The sequence below is a fragment of the Schistocerca americana genome, unplaced genomic scaffold, assembly GCF_021461395.2.
Source record: "Schistocerca americana isolate TAMUIC-IGC-003095 unplaced genomic scaffold, iqSchAmer2.1 HiC_scaffold_47, whole genome shotgun sequence".
Lineage (NCBI taxonomy): Eukaryota > Metazoa > Arthropoda > Insecta > Orthoptera > Acrididae > Schistocerca > Schistocerca americana.
Genome location: NW_025726203.1, coordinates 315001 through 320000, shown reverse-complemented (window position 1 = coordinate 320000; position 5000 = coordinate 315001). Strand labels below are relative to the sequence as shown.

At 52.4% G+C, this 5000-nt stretch overlaps 1 non-coding gene across 1 annotated transcript in view; it reads right to left on the bottom strand.

The window, feature by feature from the left end:
* The window catches only part of LOC124584200, a 1910-nt gene extending 438 nt beyond the window's left edge, over nucleotides 1-1472 (bottom strand). Inside the window, exon 1 of the ribosomal RNA XR_006974603.1 lies at nucleotides 1-1472. This exon is cut by the window's left edge and continues 438 nt beyond it. This is a non-coding gene — a ribosomal RNA (small subunit ribosomal RNA).
* Nucleotides 1473-5000: the final 3528 nt, after the last annotated feature.

Below are 5000 nucleotides of genomic sequence, written 5' to 3'. Positions count from 1 at the left end.
GACAGCACGAAGGATGTCACGCGACTAGTTAGCAGGCTAGAGTCTCGTTCGTTATCGGAATTAACCAGACAAATCGCTCCACCAACTAAGAACGGCCATGCACCACCACCCACCGAATCAAGAAAGAGCTATCAATCTGTCAATCCTTCCGGTGTCCGGGCCTGGTGAGGTTTCCCGTGTTGAGTCAAATTAAGCCGCAGGCTCCACTCCTGGTGGTGCCCTTCCGTCAATTCCTTTAAGTTTCAGCTTTGCAACCATACTTCCCCCGGAACCCAAAAGCTTTGGTTTCCCGGAGGCTGCCCGCCGAGTCATCGGAGGAACTGCGGCGGATCGCTGGCTGGCATCGTTTATGGTTAGAACTAGGGCGGTATCTGATCGCCTTCGAACCTCTAACTTTCGTTCTTGATTAATGAAAACATACTTGGCAAATGCTTTCGCTTCTGTTCGTCTTGCGACGATCCAAGAATTTCACCTCTAACGTCGCAATACGAATGCCCCCGCCTGTCCCTATTAATCATTACCTCGGGTTCCGAAAACCAACAAAATAGAACCGAGGTCCTATTCCATTATTCCATGCACACAGTATTCAGGCGGGCTTGCCTGCTTTAAGCACTCTAATTTGTTCAAAGTAAACGTGCCGGCCCACCGAGACACTCACTCAAGAGCACCCTGGTAGGATTGCAACGGGGTCCGCCTCGGGACGCACGAGCACGCACGAGGCGCGTCGCACGCCTTCAGCTCGCCCCACCGGCAGGACGTCCCACGATACATGCCAGTTAAACACCGACGGGCGGTGAACCAACAGCGTGGGACACAAATCCAACTACGAGCTTTTTAACCGCAACAACTTTAATATACGCTATTGGAGCTGGAATTACCGCGGCTGCTGGCACCAGACTTGCCCTCCAATAGATACTCGTTAAAGGATTTAAAGTGTACTCATTCCGATTACGGGGCCTCGGATGAGTCCCGTATCGTTATTTTTCGTCACTACCTCCCCGTGCCGGGAGTGGGTAATTTGCGCGCCTGCTGCCTTCCTTGGATGTGGTAGCCGTTTCTCAGGCTCCCTCTCCGGAATCGAACCCTGATTCCCCGTTACCCGTTACAACCATGGTAGGCGCAGAACCTACCATCGACAGTTGATAAGGCAGACATTTGAAAGATGCGTCGCCGGTACGAGGACCGTGCGATCAGCCCAAAGTTATTCAGAGTCACCAAGGCAAACGGACCGGACGAGCCGACCGATTGGTTTTGATCTAATAAAAGCGTCCCTTCCATCTCTGGTCGGGACTCTGTTTGCATGTATTAGCTCTAGAATTACCACAGTTATCCAAGTAACGTGGGTACGATCTAAGGAACCATAACTGATTTAATGAGCCATTCGCGGTTTCACCTTAATGCGGCTTGTACTGAGACATGCATGGCTTAATCTTTGAGACAAGCATATGACTACTGGCAGGATCAACCAGGGAGCTGCGTCAACTAGAGCTGAGCAGCCGGCCGCCCGGGAGTGTGTCCCGGGGGCCCGCGCGAACACGCAAGCGTCCGCTCAATTATTCTGCAAACAGGAGGAGGCTGAGCTCCCCTGCACCATACACCTCGAAACCCTCTCAGGTCCCGGCGGCGCGCAGCGCCGTCCTAAGTACTTGGTCGGGTTCGAGAGAGGCGCAATCGCCCGGAGTTTGGCGAGTAGACGCTTTAGGTGCGACCACCCGTGCTCCCAACTGAGCTTGCCGCTGCCGACAGAGGCCCGGGAGCGTGCTGTCGTGGCATTGCCGGCGGGAGACAACACGCGCCACCTACGGTGACCGGCAGCTCCAACGCCAGCGCCACAGAAGGACAAAAGCCCCACTTGGGTGCCGAAGCGAACTCTCCCAGCACAGCGCACGCGCCAACACGTCCGCACAGCTGCGATACAAACCACCTGCGAGAACCGCAGAGGCGACCGAGCAGCAGACGGCGTCGCGGCGCCGAGCGCCGGGCGGCGGCGCATCCTCAGCGCACACAGTCCTCAATCGGACCAGCACACTGCAGATGTCCACCGCGCTTCGCACCGGGCCCGCGAGGACCTACTTTGGCCGCACGGCGCCGCGTGCAGGGTGCGCCGGCGCGCAGCTGCGCCGCCTGCCGCCTCCGTCGGCCGGCGCGCCTGCCACTGGCCGCCCCCACCAGCCGGCTGTAGCGCGTGCGCCCACGCACCGCGCGGCCAGCACGCCGGGAGGCCCCCCCTCACCGGCCGGGGACGGTCCCACCCAGCCACCGCCGCGTATCGCTTCACACCCAGATGCCATTCACGTTCGTGGGCATGGTGGGTATCGCTGGAACAACCGGTTGGTAGCTCAACCGATCGTCGCCATCACTGATTCACCTCTAGCGAGAACAACCGCACCACAACGGTTTACCAGTTGTTCATTTGCGTAACGTCACCAGCAAACGTAGGCGTCCATCGCCATTTGCAAATTCAACGATTGTTGCATGCCTGTGTCAGGTGTCACGACACACTATGTCTGCCCACATACACGCAACAACATGTGCACGCTTCGCGAACACGTGGAAGGTGGCCCCCGTACGTATGCGATGTCCATTGCGCGAACGACTGTCAACCGGCCTCTGTCGCATGTCGCAGATGTGGAACGCAGTGCACCATGCTATCACGGTGTGTGAGAAGAGACGACTACGTCTGACAACACGCGCCACTACATCAACAGACGGCTCATGCTGATCGCCATCCAGGGCATACCACACTGCAATCCAGCTCTTATAGGGAGACGACACGTAGCTGAGTGCACAACATTTGGACCGCATGGTTCGCCGTTGTTGGCGCAGTCGTTGTACGGTCACATGTACCACGATGTATCATTCAGTACATGAGGACCAATGTGCAGTACAGTGTGTGATTTGGACGTACAACATCAGCGGACAGTTGACACAGGCCGTACCACAGCGTAGGCTAAGTGCTTCGCCATGCAAATGCCAATGAACAACTGCAAATGCCAATGAACAACTGCAAAGGGCATTGAGCATGTACGTCCTGCTGCCATCCACATTACAGTGTATAGCTGCAAGGTGTTTAACATGAAGCGATACACTGGGGACCGGGCAGTGCGAGTAGCAAACTATATTGCGGGGGTTGCAGTTAGGCAACACTACACTAATTTAACGCGTCGTATGACAATTACAGAGCAGGTTAAGGCCCAACGTGTGTTGGGTTAAGGCCCAACGTGTGTTGGGTTAAGGCCCAACGTGTGTTGGGTTAAGGCCCAACGTGTGTTGGGTTAAGGCCCAACGTGTGTTGGGTTAAGGCCCAACGTGTGTTGGGTTAAGGCCCAACGTGTGTTGGGTTAAGGCCCAACGTGTGTTGGGTTAAGGCCCAACGTGTGTTGGGTTAAGGCCCAACGTGTGTTACGTTACGGCGCAACGTGGGTTACGTTACGGCGCAACGTGGGTTGCGTTACGGCGCAACGTAGGTTACGTTACGGCGCAACGTAGGTTACGTTAAGGCGCAACGTAGGTTACGTTAAGGCGCAACGTAGGTTACGTTAAGGCGCAACGTAGGTTACGTTAAGGCGCAACGTAGGTTACGTTAAGGCGCAACGTAGGTTACATTAAGGCGCAATATAGGTTACATTAAGGCGCAATATAGGTTACATTAAGGCGCAATATAGGTTACGTTAAGGCGCAATATAGGTTAGGTTAAGGCGCAATATAGGTTACGTTAAGGCGCAATATAGGTTACGTTAAGGCGCAATATAGGTTACGTTAAGGCGCAATATAGGTTACGTTAAGGCGCAATATAGGTTACGTTAAGGCGCAATATAGGTTACGTTAAGGCGCAATATAGGTTACGTTAAGGCGCAATATAGGTTAGGTTAAGGCGCAATATAGGTTAGGTTAAGGCGCAATATAGGTTAGGTTAAGGCGCAATATAGGTTAGGTTAAGGCGCAATATAGGTTACGTTAAGGCGCAATATAGGTTACGTTAAGGCGCAATATAGGTTACGTTAAGGCGCAATATAGGTTAGGTTAAGGCGCAATATAGGTTACGTTAAGGCGCAATATAGGTTACGTTAAGGCGCAATATAGGTTAGGTTAAGGCGCAATATAGGTTAGGTTAAGGCGCAATATAGGTTAGGTTAAGGCGCAATATAGGTTAGGTTAAGGCGCAATATAGGTTAGGTTAAGGCGCAATATAGGTTACGTTAAGGCGCAATATAGGTTACGTTAAGGCGCAATATAGGTTAGGTTAAGGCGCAATATAGGTTACGTTAAGGCGCAATATAGGTTACGTTAAGGCGCAATACAGGTTACGTTAAGGCGCCATACAGGTTAGGTTAAGGCGCCATACAGGTTAGGTTAAGGCGCAATACAGGTTAGGTTAAGGCGCAATACAGGTTAGGTTAAGGCGCAATACAGGTTAGGTTAAGGCGCAATACAGGTTAGGTTAAGGCGCAATACAGGTTAGGTTAAGGCGCAATACAGGTTAGGTTAAGGCGCAATACAGGTTAGGTTAAGGCGCAATACAGGTTAGGTTAAGGCGCAATACAGGTTAGGTTAAGGCGCAATACAGGTTAGGTTAAGGCGCAATACAGGTTAGGTTAAGGCGCAATACAGGTTAGGTTAAGGCGCAATACAGGTTAGGTTAAGGCGCAATACAGGTTAGGTTAAGGCGCAATACAGGTTAGGTTAAGGCGCAATACAGGTTAGGTTAAGGCGCAATACAGGTTAGGTTAAGGCGCAATACAGGTTAGGTTAAGGCGCAATACAGGTTAGGTTAAGGCGCAATACAGGTTAGGTTAAGGCGCAATACAGGTTAGGTTAAGGCGCAATACAGGTTAGGTTAAGGCGCAATACAGGTTAGGTTAAGGCGCAATACAGGTTAGGTTAAGGTACGACATAGGTTAGGTTAAGGTACGACATAGGTTAGGTTAAGGTACGACATAGGTTAGGTTACGGTACGACATAGGTTAGGTTACGGTACGACATAGGTTAGGTTACGGTAC